This window comes from Euprymna scolopes, chromosome 24 (genome assembly GCF_053919585.1).
Source record: "Euprymna scolopes isolate OS-2025 chromosome 24, ASM5391958v1, whole genome shotgun sequence".
Lineage (NCBI taxonomy): Eukaryota > Metazoa > Mollusca > Cephalopoda > Sepiida > Sepiolidae > Euprymna > Euprymna scolopes.
Genome location: NC_136505.1, coordinates 14,877,354 through 14,896,117, shown reverse-complemented (window position 1 = coordinate 14,896,117; position 18,764 = coordinate 14,877,354). Strand labels below are relative to the sequence as shown.

Here is an 18,764-nt window from a genome sequence, read left to right as displayed (position 1 = left end):
TCAGATGAGCACCTGCCATGGAAATAACGATAAAACAAAGATAGGCTCGCAACGTCTCTTCTGTGGGAGAGAGGTTGCAGGGAAGAGAAAAGGGCATCCCCCACTAAGCCACAAAGTCTATTTTGTACTCTGTCAAGGCAGGATAGGCTGTTTTTAGCAGCTCCTGCCCAGATATGGCAGCAGTATTCCATCCTTGGACGTACTTGGCTTTTATATAGATAGAGAATTGCATCAGTAGTGAGATATCTTCTGGAGCGGTAGAAGGATCCCACCATCTTTCCAGCAACCTTGGCAACAGACTTGATGTACGTGTTCCATTTCAGATCAGGAGTAAAGGTCAAACCCAGAAGCTTGTCAAAACACGGGGCCTCACCCGGATGAGAGCCATCCATCACAATTGATGCCAGATGACTTCTAAGAAGTCAAATGTTTAAATTGGAACTTTGCAGGTGTAAGTCGACTAAATGGGTTAGTTCTATGCATGCACAAATATACATTTATACCTTTATTTTTTAAGTTTATATATGCATATGGCTTTAGCTCAAACGGTAACCAATAACACTGGAGCGCTAAATGTGTTGGTTTCAATTCTGAGCTGATAGCACCATAGTCATATATATATATATATATATATATATAAATATATATATATATATATATATATATAAACATTTGAAGTTGTTACTATATACTGGGTACAATATAATAATCAATAGAAAATTGTCTCTATAATAATATAATAAAATTGAAAATCTGCATAAATTAAAATCATATTGAAGTGTATTGTACAACTGGATAACGTTGGGCGGCCTGCTAGTAGACATCTCTGCAAATCTTCAGTAATTTTGCAAGTGGTGAAAAGTGCTGAAGTAAACGCTTTAAAATTATTGTCTGCTTATCTGACCCTGTTTAAATTACTCAGAGATTTTCTATCAGATCTGAAGCTGTAAACTATACTTCTTTTAATTGAATTTTTAATGTCTGGGTAGTGTCTGTTTTGTGATCATGATGGCATCCTCTTAGAAATCACCTTCTCCTTTGAGGGTGGAGTATAGCAGACGTCAACAGGAAAGTGTCGGATGTTCATTAGCAAACTGAACACGAAAATTAAATTCTGGTTGCATAGTTTTGCTAGTAACAATAATAAAGTATGCGTTCATTCGATTTATATTTTTTATCAATGAAAATTTTATTTCAAAATGAAGCACAGTCAAGATGTTTTGAATTTTTTTTTTCAATTTTCTGATCTTATTCTATTTGGGGATGGAACATTTTATTGGATGCTAGACATTCACCTGCTACATTTTATAGATTTATACAACCAATCATAGACTTGTTGTTCTTGAAATGACCTTTGCTTCTCAGTGATACAGACTTTGGTGACCAGTACCAGAAGATTGCTACATCTACATTTCAACTGAGAAATTTTAAGATTCTAACCCTCTCTTCAAGTGTAATTGTTTGTATTTTTCTTGCACTTGGTTCACCGGGTATATTTGCCAGTTTTTTTTGTTTTTTTAGTCTGATTGGTCCTATGATTACTAGAATGATGGAAATTTTCATAAGATTTCAGTTTTTCATGTTGAACACAAGACCTTATTTCGTTACCTTTTTCCTCTCAGCTCTGTTTAACTCGGCATCATTGGGAATGCTAACTTCTAGATTTAAAACAAGATTTGTCCATTCAATTTGCAAGTTTAGTGTGACAGATCAATGACTGTAGACATCTGAACATTCTATTTTAAATTGAGATGTGATCGATCAACAGTATATTTTCAACTGAAGCATGACTGATCGATAGCCAAAGCCTCTCATAGCAATGTGAAGACACTACTAAAAGTTTCGGTCAACACCTACCTACACTTGGCTTAACAATAGTGGGTTGAGAAATTGCAAATCAGAAAACTCTGAAAGACTTCTTTTGTAATGAGCATTGTAAAACACAGACTTGAATGTGTGTATCCGTCTGAGTAGGAAGTTGTATATTTGATCTTGCTTTTCTTTTTGTGAAATGTCTCCATTTCTTTTCAACTTAACGTTTCCACACTGTCTATGATAGATTCAAGTTCATCTTTTTTTATTTAAAAAAAATTAACGTCTAAAAATGGTTCCTTTTTAAATTTTTTACAATTTAGTATCCATTTGAAGAGACAACAATCTTCGTAATTTTATGTATTGCATGGAAAGAAAGTAATGAGAATGATCTAATGGGAGTGTAATGGGAGTCGTAAAGCTTGGCTTAGATCTGATGATCTCAGAGGAAACTTAAATCTGCATAGTATAAGATGTGTTTAGAATAAGAGACTTTGTTTAATCACATTGAAAGAATGGATGATAGTTGAGGTATTGGGTTAGTTAGCATGGGAAAGCTAAGGAAAGCATGAAAATAAGTGGTAACAATAGGTTAAAAAAAAAAAAAAGAGAATAAAAACCTGGTTAGTGTGGAAGTTAATTGTTAAAAGTTGTTAAACACATGCCTGCATGTAAAACGGCCATTAAATGAAATATGATTTCTTGTGTGGTCTGCCCCCTCTTGCTATACCCATTTTTCCTCCAACCATGTTCATCAGGTGATGTCACCAAATTTTGATGCTCTGGGTCTCAGTCATTTGGTATTTGGTGATTACTCCGGCGAAGGCCCTGGATGTTGAAATGTTCTGGTCGGATTAACTATTACTCTCCTCATGTTGTAAAAGATGAAGAAGGCAATCTGTCTGGCACTGGTCATCAAAGTCTGTATCACTGAGGAGCAAAGGTCATTTCAAGCCAAAAGAAAAGAATAACAAGTCTGATTGGTTGTATAAAGCAAATTGATTATTCGTTGAAAGATTACGCAACTTCGATCATTCACAAGATCCTAATGTACATGTTTGTAAAGTCTGGACAATTTGGTGTTCAGTGATCTAAACCTTAATTCATAATTCTCAATAATACATTATTGTGGTAAGTTTCCAATAATATTTGCAATTTTGTGTGGATTTGACCTGCAAGATTGTGACTGGTCAACAGACCTTTATGCCCGAACTTTCCTTCTTCATCATTGGTCCCAATCTCTCAATGTTACCCTAACAGGAGGACCCTTTCCTTTTTTATCAATCCCAATCTCTCACTATTACCCTGACAGGGGGAGGTTCCTCCTCCCTTTGGAACATTCTCATGAATGTGTTTCCTAAATTTGCATTAACCACAGTTTCTCTTAATATAATACTTATCAAAATTTTAACTACAGGGAATTGTCTTTTGGCAGTTAAATAATCCTCAATCCACATCTCATTGCCTCACCTACAGCAATCTGTAGTCAGTCTGTTTATTTGCCTTCAATTTGATTATTTTGAATGAGAAATATCCGTTTGGCATATTTCAAAGACTCATTTATTTTTCATACAAATAAGTGATTAATCTCTGTGATCATTGTTGAATTCAGTTTGCCATATTTCCTGTTTGTTTCAAGTGTCATGTTAATATCAACTCTTTACTGTCTGTTCATTTCAATTATCGTAAAAGTTATCTTTGTTTTGGGGCTTATTCAAGGCAGATGGCCAATCTGCCACTGGAGAGACTCTATTGATGCAACAACTGCCCTTTTCTTTCCCAGAAAAGTAAAATTAGCAAGATTCTCTGTTTGTTATCTGGTCCCATCATTCTCGTAATTAATTAAAAAGTAAGTTTCCGTTTAAGAAAACTCTCTACATATTGGTATTATTTTAAGATTAATATTTCCTTTCCAATTCTTTGAAAAAACTGAAAAGAACAAGATTCTCTCCATTGTCAGGTCCCATCATTCTTGTGATTAATTTGAAAATTTTCTTTTACTAAAACTTAGTCCAACCCTTTCGATCCAACAACACTGTCATATCCTCCTTTGTATCTCCTCCAGCAATAATTCGAACATCCAGATTGCTTGTCTTGAAATATCTCCCTAAAAGATATCGACACAGTATAACTGAAAGTAGCTGATGTTATTTCAAAAGGTTCTTTCTACAGGCTGGCTGGTCCAAAAGTTTTATTACTCTGACAAAAATGTGATAATAAGAGATGAATCATAAAATATCATGTCCTGGTGTAGTTATATTGCTACTGTGTGTAAAAGAAGTTGCCTGCAACCCTGTCTGTGGTCTCATCTTGAAATCACAAACACAAAAGCCCGGATTTATCAGATGATCCTTCTCTACAGCTGTGGGACCTGGCTGATGAGAGCTGCGGATATCTAAAATGCTTGACCTAAACTGTCTCCACCAAATTCTGCAGATCTGCTGACACCTGTTTATCTCCAGTACATGAATCTGGACATGATACAGGATCATCCCCTTTAACTAAGCTGTTTTAAAGAGAAGTTCAGCCATGCTACGTGCCAGAATACAATTCATCTACAAAGCGATAGCTCCAAAATCACTTCAAGATTGGCAAAGATGCTTGGGAGGCCAGCTGAAGATATAGTCTTCACCACAAAGCTGGTCTACAGTGTTCACTGCTGGTCCTGGGATTGGCTGTCCATGACTATCTTGGCTTTTTGAGACCGTTGTGCTTAGTCCCCATTCATCTAGGATACTGTGTTCTATGGAAGGAGCCAGCTAAACCCAACATGGTTTAATGCCGTCAAGTTAAGGATTGTAAACATTTGCATACAAAAACCAAACATTTATTATTTGGTTGTGGCAATTGAGTTAACAAACGTTGATCTCCTTGATTTGCTAGTCATCCGCTTTGTAGGTGCAAATCCATGGTTAATGTAAAATTTTTGGACACCTATGCATCCTTAACTGCCACATCCATTCCAAGATTTTTCCTACCTACTTAATGTAGGCACACTCCCATCTGACATATTGTTTCCAGCTGGGTATTGTTTATTTAGCAAATGGATGTTTTTCTAATAAATCTGCACATGTCATTGCATCCACAGCTAGATATTGTATGCCAGCTACTTGTGTAACAGAATCGCTGACTTGTATTTAGAAGCAGCAACTAAATCAAAACATGGATTCCATGGACAAAGCTTCTTTCTTAGAACTGCACGCCTGTGGAATTCTGTTCCGTCTGTCTGCTTCCCACCTGACTACAACTTGGATGTCTTCAAGTCCAATGTTAACAAATTCCTAATGAACTGCCCCTTAAGTAAACACTTCATCAAATCTCCATACTAACGTAATGTACTTGCAATAACCCTTATCCCTGAGTGATTTCCGGGCCCTGATAAGTGGTGACACTGTAAAAAAAAAAAAAAAAAAAAAAAAAAAGCAACTGTATGACCCCTACACAAATGACCTTGCCACTGCACAAGCTGACATCACAGCAGAGGAAGAGAAGGAAAAACAAAGTGAAGAAAAAAAAAAAAAAGGCACTATGTGGCAAAAAACCTTGTGCCGGCGTGAGATGGACATATGGCCTGTGGTGGCATGAGTAGCTTTTAAACGTGTTTAGACAGCAGGGTTTGATCACTACATGGCAAAACAAGATGCAATGTATTGTTGGAAAGTACCTTTTTATTTCAACTAACAGAAAAAAGGGTAAGCAGAATTTCTTTCCCTCGTTTCTTTGCGAGACTTTCATATACAATGACATCGGGTCAGTGTTAACATATAACCTACAATGTTAGACCTGCAGAAAATCCCGTCATCGCAATACTCCCGAGATAGGTATTCAATAGTAACACTGCATTATTATATGCAATACAAAAAATGGTTTCCATACGGACCTTCTCAATGTATGACAGTGTTAATGAAAGTGAATAAATCTATCACATGTCCTTTGCTACATCATTTGTTACTACAAACAATAGAGGAACAAGACTTTGGACCACTCGATAGATTAATTTTTTAACCAAAGTTTGAATCTTTTTTTTTTTTTTTTTTTTCCTAATATTTTACCCACATATTTTAAGGATCTGTGACATAGTGGATCAAGTACTTGGTTGGTAACATTTAGTCTTAAAAATTACACTCTTCTGGAGGTTGAAAGTTCAATCCTCAGTGCAGGTGACGCTCAAAATGCAATTGCGAATTACATAGGACTTCTACCCAATCATGACTGACAGAATGAGAGCATGCTACTCTTGTGGTTTAAATAAAGAATTCCGTTCAACAAGATATATGAAGAAGAAGGTTACCTCAACCAAAACCTTGTGAAAATAACTCTGAAGATGCGAACAGTAGTCCGAAGAATCCAAATACAAATTTGACCCATAGTTGGATAGGAAGAAATGGATTCATACATTTTTTTTCTCAATTATTTGTGAAAAGGATGCCACAATTCCAATGCAGCATATCAACTCTCATACAGTCTGCAATAATAATTACTATACTAACACTTCTTCTCCTATATCTACTGGAAAGGCTACCTGACATTGTCCAGATAGGAAGAATAACAAATGTTTATAATATATTTCTATTTAGAAGTGGATCTCTGGGTAGTCTGTATGATCTAATGGATACCCTTTTGAACTATAAGATTAACTAGTTGAATCCATTGTGTTCAATAATGGTATTGCCATGTGACTACCCTTTTCCGAGCAATGATTAAAATAGCAGACCCTATCTATCATAGTGTGTTCTATGAGATAATCATCCCTCTGCTATATCTACGTAACATTTGTAAATACTCGCTGTCCCCCACTTGCACTTAAAGAAATGTGAAATCTGATAAATTTAAAGAAGTTTAAATAGGTGTTTATGCGAGAGTTATGGGGGAATCGGAAGTCTACCTTTTTTCTTTCTTTTTTTTTTTTTTTTTTTCAATAGGTAATGTTAAGGCAATATCAGTAAATGCACACCGATAGTCTTGACACAGATTAACAATTATCAAGATCCATAAAGTTTCCAGCAATCAAATCCACTTTAAAACAATATTCCTCTTCCATCACTTCCAGCACGACCGAACCCCCCCCCCCCCCCGATTTATCAGAGAGATCTATGTTTTCAGTGACATCCGTGCGTCTGTTATTCTGGACGATTGCCAGATAACCGGCCATTAGTTTTTTCCTGAAATTTTGCCACAAATTGTATTTCATTAAATAGATGTGCACAGTAAAAAAAAAAAATTTTTTGCAAAAATTCTTGTTGCATCCCCAGGGGCTGAAAAGAGGTAAAAAATGGCTAAAAATGACATGTTTTGCCCCATAACTTTTGATCCATATATTAGATTTTTCTGAAACTTGGCAAAAATATGAAGGCAACATTGGCCCTTCACACTTCTTACATTCATCATTTCTTCACAATTTTTTGTGACGTCATCTCAGACAGAACCATGCACATTCTGCTTATTTTATTTAAAAAAAAAAAAAAAAAAACTGAAATTTTATTAAAAATCCTGAAATATCTGATATTTACCTCAACACTGATGACTCGTATTTGCATATAGCTTAACTACATAATAATGTCAATGGGTCTTATACACTATGAAATGTGACGTTATCAGTACATATTAAACATTTTTTTCTTGTATACTTATCTTTAAGATTCACTATGTAGCAATCATTTTCGTTAATTGACTTTCTATCGAAAGTAGTTGAAATTGTTTATATACCAGACCACACAGCCCTACTCGACAACAAATGCTGACCCCCAACATTGTGTCCATGGTCTTCTCTTCTGGCCAATTTTGTTGTCTCTTGCATAGGTGGTTGTGGAGGGAGTACACACAGCTTCACAAGTATAAAGAAATAAAATGCAAAAGAAAATGTATCTCCCTACTGATGCAATTCTCTATCTATATAAAAGCCAAGTACGTCCAAGGATGGAATACTGCTGCCATATCTGGGCAGGAGCTGCTAAAAACAGCCTATCCTGCCTTGACAGAGTACAAAATAGACTTTGTGGCTTAGTGGGGAATGCCCTTTTCTCTTCCCTGCAACCTCTCTCTCACAGAAGAGACGTTGCAAGCCTATCTTTGTTTTATCGTTATTTCCATGGCAGGTGCTCGTCTGAACTTTAATCTCTGGTCCCCCATCGCCAATCTTTTACAAAAAACACCCGTCTAGCTGAATCCACTGTCAAAAACTTTCCCCACTCTTTATCTATGCCTAAATCAAAACGTAGATTCCATGAACAAAGCTTTTTTCTTAGAACTGCATGCCTGTGGAACTCGGTTCCGTCTGCCTACTTCCCTCCTGACTACAACTTGGATGTCTTCAAGTCCAACGTAAACAAATTCTTGATGGACCGCCCCCTTAAGTAGACACTTTAAATATCCACACTAACGTACTGTACTTACAATAACCCTTATCCTCTAGTGGCTTCCGGGCCTTGATAAGTGGTGAACACCTTATAAAAAAAAAACATAAACTCTGATACATTCCGTAGTTATCAGTTGGGTTCTGGGTGTGTGACACCATCACAGGGAAACGACTGTCTAACTACTAACGTCCATATCTAAAAGGCTTCTTTATCAGATGACGTCAGCTCATATCGAACTGCTACAACCTGCACTTCAGTGTCCTACTGTTAACTGGCCTTTACTGTCATAAACTGACGATTGTCTGTAAACTGTTACAAAACTCATTGTCACTCCTTAAACTGACCATAAACTCTGAACCTATCTTTTATGTTCTCTCTTTTGTCTAATATATTTTGTCTAGGTAACCGCAATGTAAAATTTCAAGTGTATGGCCCCAAAATTGACAGGAGTTTGGTAAAGTTTGCAAAGGTCAACTCTTTCAACTTGGACCTCTTGGCAGCTAAATTTTTGCCCAAAAACATTAAAAAGCTTGCTGCATGTCTGAATACACTTTATGTAAAATTTAAAATGTTTAGAGCAAAAATTGGCTGAATAGTTTGCTAGAGACCATAACGGTCAAATCTTTAACTTTGACCCCAATTTTGACCCATTAACGTTTGTTTTAGGCTCAAATTAAATTAAAGTTTGATCCATGTCCAAATAACCTACATCTAAAAATTCAAGTGTTTAGAACCAAAATTGGCAGAGGAGTTTGGTAGAGTTTTCAAAGGTCAATTCATTTTGACCCCTTGACAGCCAAATCTTTGGTTAAAAACCGATTAGATTTCCCCAAATCTCAATACCCCTTATGTCAAATCTCGAGTCTGTAGACTGAAAATTGACAGTAGTTAGGTAGCGAAATGTATATACACACACATACACACACACACAATTCCACTTAGATATATAGATACACACACTTATTGTATATTATATATAATGAAAATATGAAAATCAAACGCAGAATAAACATTGAAAAAATGCTGGATTCAAATCCATCTCTATGAAATCCTTCTTTATCCCTCTTAGAGGAAATAACTTAAAAAATGTTCTATTAACAACTACCTCAGCATTACTAGAAATGAGGACTAGTGTACTCCTGCTACTAGTCATCTACCCATACTCAATCGTTTTTATATATATTTGTTTAAATTTTCAAGTTTTAAATAAAGTAAAAAGAATATCATTGTCCATGGACCTTGGGTTTACTTTCAGCAGCCTTGTTTTCTCCTTTAGTTCTCACATTGAATGACCACTGTTTCTGACAAAGGGGGAAAAGTTGTTTTTTGAGGTGGAACCTATCCACGTAACACTTATCTTTGACTAGTTTTTGACATTGGAGCAGTATTTTAATTTTAACACCTTACATCAAGTGGTTTCATCCCTTGTTTGGAGCGATTTTTATTAAAAAAAAAAATATATACAAAATAAATACCATAATTAGTTTCTTGATTTACTCTATCTGATCCGATCAAATGGTAAAAAAAACCTATACAAAGATTAATGTTGTTATAAATATATTTATATTAAAAAATCGGATTTGATTTGAGAACAGTAGGTAGGACAGCCCCTGGAGTGATTGTTGTAAGAACTTAAGCTAGCGATACCCCTTAGATAAAAAGGTTCAGTGACAAGGAGGGCTACAGAGTCCCCTCCCCCCTGGGTTTCCATTTTTTGAGTTGGCCCTTGTGCTTAATTACTTAGTTTTGTATTTTTCCAGAAATAAATAAAAACCAAGTTACATTTTTTTTCCAACTGAATCCAAAACAGAATACACAACGTTAATAAATTGCAATAAATATTAACTCCTAGTAAGCATCTTCTTACCCTAAAAATGAAGTAATCTGAATTGTTAGCTGATTATCGTAAGAACATTTAACGCATCCTATTTATAAGACCAGTGTACTTGTACTACATTTTAATGCATGTTAATACTAACAATAGCAGCTTCTTTCCTTGTCTAGTACAATAAAACATCTATAAAGTAAGGTTTGCTACCTAGATTTACTTAAATATGTGTCTAGGATCAAGCCATGGATTGGCAGAGCAGTCTTCTTTCAAAATGATGATTTCTGCAAAAAAATGAAACCGATGTAGATAATGGCGATAGTCTTAAGATTGTTTTTGAATGTAGCAACCACAATAAGCTTTAAAAACGTGACCATCCAATTACAGCATAAAGATTACTGCCCTTGATGATTGGTCATCATGCGGTTTGCCAGTGTAGTTACCAAACTTAATGATGCACCTATCCACAACCCTTCTAAGGTGGAGCAGAACTGAAAAACTGTCTCTTCAAATCCAGTAAAGCATACAGAATAGCAACATTCAATTCTGCAACCACTGTGATGCCAAGCAAAGAGGATTTTTCTATCAAACCAAAGTGGATTTTCTTTGCAACTAGTCACGATGTGATTGGATTAGTGGTGCAATGAAATACCATGCTACAAAACAGTTTGCAGAAACTATTTGACAGTCAAACGTGTGATGCTGGAAATATGGCAAGAAAAAATGAAATCTTTTTTGACATTGATATGATTGTGGCGAGAAAGAAGATTGGTAAGAGGTTTGAAGAAGGTAAAACAATACTCAGAAGAAGCAGCATTCATTTCATTCTCCAATCTGCATCACAAATTGAACACTAACTGGATGAGGATGACTTGAGGAGTGATGAGTGAGGATGATTTATTCATGGACTTTAAAAATTTAACCAGTTGATATTGGCACCATTGCCTTATATTACTTTCATGTACAGGTGTGTTGGGATGGTGAGCAAAACTGAAGAGGAACAAGGTGATGTAGATGTCAAATTCATGCACTCCCATGGTCCTGGATATAACCTAAAACTATATCCGATGGTGAGGCCCCACCTTGCGGGCCTTAGGGAGTGTGGAGCCACCCTTTAATTGCCATTGCTCCCAGGTCCACTCTGACCCGGAGTGGTAGTACCTGTTAAGATCCCAACTATGGGTTAAATAGAATCTGACTTAAAAAAAAAATATATATACTCCATTAAAAATCGTTCCTCAAAATAACTAGATTCGGCATTAAATAACCTGAAAAAGGTTGATATGCCGTAAAACAAAAACAACCAACCAACCTATGGACCATGGAAAACATTCAACTGGCCAGAATGTGGCGCTAGCTGCTATTATGAAAATGTGCTCTACAACCATTGGAAGAACTTACAGAATCTATGATGAAGATAGTAAAACGATTTCTGGGCAAAGTTTAAGTATGGGTGACATTTTAAAAATTTTCTGGGTTTGATATGGAATTACTTCCATTCGTCCAAAAAAAAAAAAAAAATGCTGCTTGTTTAGATTTTAAATTTTCACATTTCAGGTGAAAACATTACATACTTACATGTCATGTTGAAATTAATTGTAATTCCAAAAATTACTAAAATTGATACAGTTGAGAAATAATTACTAGTAAAAGTAGAATTTATTGAATTATCAGGTTTTACATTATGTGGAAGAACTGTGCAACCAATTCAGTATGACAAACTGACTTATCTCCCTTGACTTAAATTGAATTAAATTAAAGGTCCACCATTTTTAAACGGGACATAATTGTGTATGATTTTGTTACAAAATACATCTAGTAAATCTACTGAATCATATTTCATAATTTTTGGAATTTATTCCGCCATGAAATGTAAGTATGTAATGTTTTCACCTGAATTTCATTGGTTCAAGAAATCGCCAATGTAAACAAATAGCAACGCCATTAATCACCACAAGTTAGAAAATTGTATTAAGAGAAAAAAATCAATTTTGTTTGCATCCAAATTTTTATCAAAATAAAAAAAAATTAAAAAATTTTACAATTTGAAATTGAAGAGAATTTTGCTATATTTACCTGTTTTTGCTAAACTCATTAATTTGGAATACCTAATATTAATGTTATTATGAGTCTTGAAAAAAGGCTTTGAAATAACACCTGCGACCAGGTAGCTGTCTCATGTGGAGCATAAACAGTTTTAATATAGTTAGGGTAGGTGAAAAAAAAAAAAAACTTTCACATCTATTTAGATATTAAAAACACTTAGTTATGACAAGTTTCATTGTCCGAATGAAACGCAGAAATAAAAATTGAATAGGAAAAATATAGTCGCCATCTTTATAAATAAAAAAAATGTTAGCTAAGGAAGAACGATAATTTCCTTTCATAATTTTTGTTAAAAAAAGGCAAATTTGAGTTTGTTTTTGTTTTTTTAACAAGGAAGTCACCACTTATCAAGGCCCGGAGGCCACTTGGGGATAAGGGTTATTGTGTGTACAGTAATCAATGGGATAATATCATAGTAATCGCTAGTAAAGGAGATCTGATAAAGTGTCTCTTACTTAAGGGAGTGGTTCATCAGGAACTTGTTTATGTTGGACTTGAAGACATCCAAGTTGTAGTCAGGTGGGAAACAGGCAAATGGAAGAGAGCTCCACAGGAGTGGCTTCTAAGAAAGAAGCTTTGTTCATGGAATCTATGTTTTGATTTAGGCAAAGATAAAGAGTGGGGAAAATTATTGATAGTGGTTTCAGCTAGACAGGTGTTTTTCGTTAAAGATTTGCGAGGGGAGACCAGAGATCGGAGCTGTGGAAAAATTTGTTTTTTGTTTTTTTTCTTGGAATTTATTTTCTACTAACCTCCCTCCCCACAAATTAAAATTATTTTAAAAATTGAAAAGTTAATGTATTCATGACAATTTTCAACACATTTGAAGAATATAGATTGAAGATTTTGTTTCAATTTCGTACACTCACCCAAAATTTTTGTAAGGGGTGGGGGAGTTTATTATTTTACTTTGAAATCACAAATTAGCTGTAAGAAAGTAAATAACCCATTTTACTTTGAATTCTTTTTGTGCTTGCGTGTACACATAGTGGATTGGTGTTGTGACCTCATGAGTGATGATTAAAATAACGATTTAAAAAATTGTCATATCTCTTGTGTTTTATTAAATATATTTTTATATTTGGATGCCAAAGAAAAGTAAAAAAAAAACTAAAAAAGCAAGTGAAGGTATTAACGGTTGGGTTAGGTACAATTTGACTCTTATTTCATCCTGGTTTTAATGAGTAATTTCATAGAGCTTAGAACAGATTAGACAATTTACATGTAAAACGCCTTTCAGTGGAACAGTGTTTTACAGGCGGGCAGTTCTGGGGAAAAAAACTGTTCATGAAATCTGCGTTTAGATTTGGGCACAGTTAAAGAGTGGGAGAAATCATATTGTGGTTGTAGCTAGTCAAGTGTTTATTTTTGTGAAAGTTTGGCAAAGAGAAACCATAGATTGGAGTTCAGTCGAGTACTTGCCATGAAATAACAATAGAACAGATACAGGCTTGCAACATCTCTTCTGTGATAAAGAAGTTGCAGGGAAGAGAAAAGGGCATCACCTATTAGGTATTAAAGCTGGTTTTGAACTATCAAAGCTGGATAGGACACGCCAAGCAACTCATGCCCATATGTAGCAACATCTCTATTTTAGGGCATATCTGGCTCTTCTATAGATAGATAGAGGATTGCATCGGCAGTGATATACCTGCTGGAGCAGTAGAGTGAGCCAACCATTTTTCCAGCAATCTTGGCAACAGATTTGATGTGTTTCATTTCAGATCAGGAGTGAAAGTCAGTCCCAGAATCTTGTCAAGACATGGAGCTTCTCCAAGACGAGAGCCATTCATTTCAATTGGGGCGTGATGAGGATCAGAGCAATTATGATGAAAGGAGAAAAGCTTGGTTTTCAATGCATTAAAATTAACCAGCCACCTTTTTCTCAATATCAGTAGAGAAAATCAGAAAGATCTTGGTCATTGCTGGCCTTTGAAGTGTTGCCATAGATTGTGGTGTCATCTGCATAAATGTCTAAGAATCATCTAAGAATGTGATTTGGGAGATCATTGATGAAGATCAGAAAGAGTTGGGCCTAAGATGGAACATTGAGGGACGTCAGTGTTAAAACTATGAGTTTCTGATTTGTGCCCATCAACGACTACTCTTATAAGTCTATCAGAGAGAAAGTATTTAATTGAGAGAACATATCCAGTTATTCCATAATTGGCGATCTTGTGAAGTAGACCTTTATTCCATACTCTATCAAAAGCTCGTCTGAGCTCCAATCCCTCGTCCCCCCTCGCCAATCTTTCACGAGAAACACCCGTCTGGCTGAAACTACTGGCAATAATTTTCCCCACTCTTTATCTGTGCCTAAATCCAAGCGTAGATTCCATGAACAAAGCTTCTTTCTTAGAACTGCACGCCAGTGGAACTCTCTGCCGCTTGCCTGTTTCCCACCTGACTACAACTTGGATGTCTTCAAGTCCAACATAAACAAACTCCTGACAAATCGCCCCCTTAAGTAAGATACTCTATCAAAACCCCCAATATTAATGATTACTACAATACTATCTCATTGATTACTGTACACGCAATAACCCTTATCCCTGAGTGGCCTTCGGGCCTTGATAAGTGGTGACCCCCATGTAAAAAAAAAAAAAAAAAAAAAAATTAATGAAGCAAGGCCGGCATGGCTGTTTTTTTTTTTTTTTTTTTTTTTTTTTTTTAGGGGGGGGGGGTACTAACAAGCAGATTTATTGAGTGTAACACCTCCGTTCAATTTCAAAAGACACTGTATATTCCCTGTAAGAATAGTTGTGCATGTAATGGTCAGGTAACAGTTGTACAATCCCTAACCACAGCTCTCCTGAATCTGCACTGTTTGAATGCAGTGGCAAGGAGAAATCCAGGACAACTGGAAACAATGCTGAGATAAGCAGAGAGCACATACAGCACCTGGAATTCGTAAGTGATCACCCATTTTAATACTGTGATCAGGATCAACATTGCTTAACCAGTGACCTAACAGGAACCGGCCTGTTAACGTGATTATGCCGTATTGAAAAAGTGAAATAAAAAATTTTAAAAATTCAATTTAATTGGTTTGTATTTTAAGTGAAGGGTATTTTTATTTTAGACTATACATTTATCGTGATTTGTTTTTTTATCTTGTACATACAAACTTACTTCGACAATCCCCCCCCCCCGGGTGTACTTGGCCGATGATATCATGAAAAATCATTACTTCCCACCCTCACGAGGTAATTCCTGGGAAGGCAGTCATATGCTAACAAAACCGATATTACTGTATTGGAAGAAAGGGAAAGAAATGTTAATAACAGGATTTATTAAGTGAAAGAAAACTTTAATTTAAAAAAATGACATGTGGGGAAAAGTTTTGCATGTATTCATTTAGATTAGGTCGTAGGTCTATCCTATAATTTAATTTAACTGTTCAAAGTTATAAGAGGTTGCTTTTCTTGTATCATTAACATGAAAAATTAAAAACTTTGAGCTTTAATGGATACAATACATTTCTTGCATGTATAAAAAGTGTTTGATATTCTTTTAGATAATAATTAAAATAAGCTTATCTCAAGTGTTTTCATTAATTGTATATTTATATCCAAATATTGTTTCTGAATTTTTTGAATGAGGATTGATTATTCACAAGGACCTGTGGCATAGTGGATAAAGTACTTGGTAAAATTCAGTTATTAAGTTATGAAGGTTTAATCTGTAGTGTGGGCAACACTCGAAATACAATTGTGAATTACCCAGAAATGAGAGCATGCTACCTGCGTGGATTAAATAAAGGGTTCCATTCAAAATTCTGTGCAGATTCCAGAGTTTGGCAGATAGTTCCCAGAGTTTCACAAGATGCATCTGAAGAAGGTTGGAGGTTACATCGACCAAAACATTGTGAAAATAACTCGAGATGAGAACAGTAGTCTCAAGAATACAAATACCATATCCAAACAGTTTTTTTTTATGAAATTGCCACCACAGCTACACTTGATAACACTGCTTGAATACAGAAAATGCCAAGCATGTGTAGCTTAATGTATTTTCTCTCTCCTGTGAAAATTTTGCCAAATTCTGTCATATTTTGAGTCCTCAAATTTTACTATAAAATCTTTTCTAATAAACAAAAAATACCATATTTGCAGACATGATATTAACATAAATATGATTTGATTTGTCTGGCTCTCTGAAATACGTCTGTGTACACACACTAATTTTTGATATTTAGGTGAATTTAAAAATGTGCTACATACACTTTCATCTGGTTTAACAAGTTTATTAGGTCAACTCAAGTTTTATCATCTTGTCTTACTGCTATGCTTGTTTGTGTAAGAATTCAAGACATTTTGCATAGTTGTAACTGGTTTGTTACATTTCATTTCGTAAAAATGAAATAACTGTTGACATATACCAGTTAAAAAAAAAAAAACATTAAATGACAGCAACATTTTTTTATCTTTCAATTTCCAAGACTTTTTTTTTTCTGGAGAAGAGAATATATCCAGTAAGGGATTAAATCTAAGAGGGGGGGGGCTGCAAAATGTGTATAAATATGGCCACCAATGAAGACGAAAGGTTAAAGAAAATTTAAAGAGAAAAAAAGTAAATTAAATAATGGTGGAACATTTGAATTTTAAATAATTCTACACTATATTGGTATAGATTCCATAATTTTGACGATGGAATAAAGGGCAGCAGACGTAACAATTTTAAAATTATTATCAATGATTTTTTTATGAGATGTCAACCAATGACTTTAACTTAAGTAGAAATACAGGAAACCAGGTTTTCTGTTGTATCCAAATTTTATTTTATTTTTTTTACTAAGGTGCTACTATTAGGATTGTGTCTAACAGGCGACTATGGAAAGTTAAGCAGGAAGGTCTTTGTTCATATTACATTTAAACTTTTGCATGTTAGTACAGTTGGGAATAGGGAGGGAATTCCAAAGTCTAGAGAAGAAACTATTAGAGTAGAAAGCTTTCTGACATCTAGGGTTTACACTAGTAAGGGGGTGAGATTTTGCTGCTTGTCAAATGCGTAAGGAATATGTGTGTTAGGAGGCACAAGTGCTATGAGTTCATCAGATAAATTCTATAAAAGAACTTGTAAAACAGGCAGAAGGATGCAACATTGCGGCGATGGGACAGGGGTTCGAGCTCGGCTTGTAGAACAAGACCTTTTAGATTGGAGATTTTTTTAACTGTATTTAAGACTGAAAGGCTATTGGTTTGTGCATTAATTTGGTAAATTAGCTTTATATTAAAGAATACATGATTAAAGAAACAATCGTGTATGATGGGGAAAGTATTAGCATCGAACTCTGTAGATGTCTATATCAAAAAGATAAAACTATTTAACTCCACTAATATTGGAATTATTTTTTTCTTTTGTTAATTAAATATATTTCTAATTCCGTGGAATTTCCACACTCCTACTAGTTATTTTATAAAAGAAAATGAGTCAAATATGTTTTGATAAAACTTAAATTTTTCTGGATAACACCAAAAATTAGGTTTTTGGATAGAAAAACCAATAAGATGCAGCAAATATGAATTTATTAAGATTTCTTTCGAATGTCCCCTATTTTATGTAATGTTTTGCTGACTTCTTTGGTAAAGTAACCACCACATGTCAAAATTACTATGAGTTACTTTCTCATCCCATTACAATAATGATCATATTATTATATTTAAAAACGAGGTTACATCAAAGGGAGGGTACTCTTATTTTTGTCCAGGGTTGCTAGATTGGTCTTTTTAAGGCCAAATTTTGCCAACTTTACCCCCTCCTTTTTTTTTTTTTTTTTTTTTTTTCTTTCTTTCAAGCAGTTAGACCTTCAAACTTGTTAGTTTTTTTTTTTTTTCAAAGCAAAACATACAGACAAAGGAACGACAGAATATTATAAAGATAATGAAATTATATTCAATGCTCGGGTGCATGATAACTCCTCCAAATTACATGTGTATGAATCCTGATATACATATCTATATGGAGAGGGAGGGGGAGGGGGCTCTGCTGTAGTTTTCATGAATTTCTGCAAGCATAAGGGTTTTAAAGGATGCAATTAACTGATGCAGATAATTTGTTCCATGTTTAACCAATCCTGAGCATTAAAAAATGTTTGAAAATCATGGGGGAACTGTTCTATTTTGTGATTTTTTTTGCATGTCCACGTGTGTTAGACAAATGACATTCAAAAAAAGATGTTCCAGCTTATTGACAAGATGGTTGATAACTTGGTGGGTGTTTATCAAGTTAGTTGGCAGATGTCTGATAGAGGACAATCACCTGGTTAAGTCTGAGCAACATAAGGTGTCCAGATTGATGCCAATTGATGAGTCAGAAAAACAGGTGACTCAAAGTCCACAGCAAATGGTGTTGGATACAAAATTTGCATTTATATAGAAACTAGCGGTGCCCGGGTATTTTTCAGGGTATGTGAAAAAAACGAAGCCTTCACAACGCGCAGTTGGAAAATAGTAAAGTGTTAAAAAAACAGGTGCGCGTTTTTGATTGACGTGACAGCGATAGGTATTCAACAGTAAGCATTTTGTGCGGGACAGTTTTGAATGAGGAGAATAAATCAGTTTGTTTGTTTTTAAAAACCCGCTCCCTGTTTATTAGGAGGAGCGAAATGAAAGCTACAGTCTGATGTGATGAAGTCGACATTAAACAAACATTGAAACATT

General features: G+C 35.0%; 1 protein-coding gene across 2 annotated transcripts in view; it reads left to right on the top strand.

Moving 5' to 3' along the window:
• The window catches only part of LOC145246603 (cytoplasmic dynein 1 light intermediate chain 2-like), a 151,341-nt gene that overhangs the window by 36,105 nt on the left and 96,472 nt on the right, over positions 1-18,764 (top strand). The window lies entirely within an intron of this gene.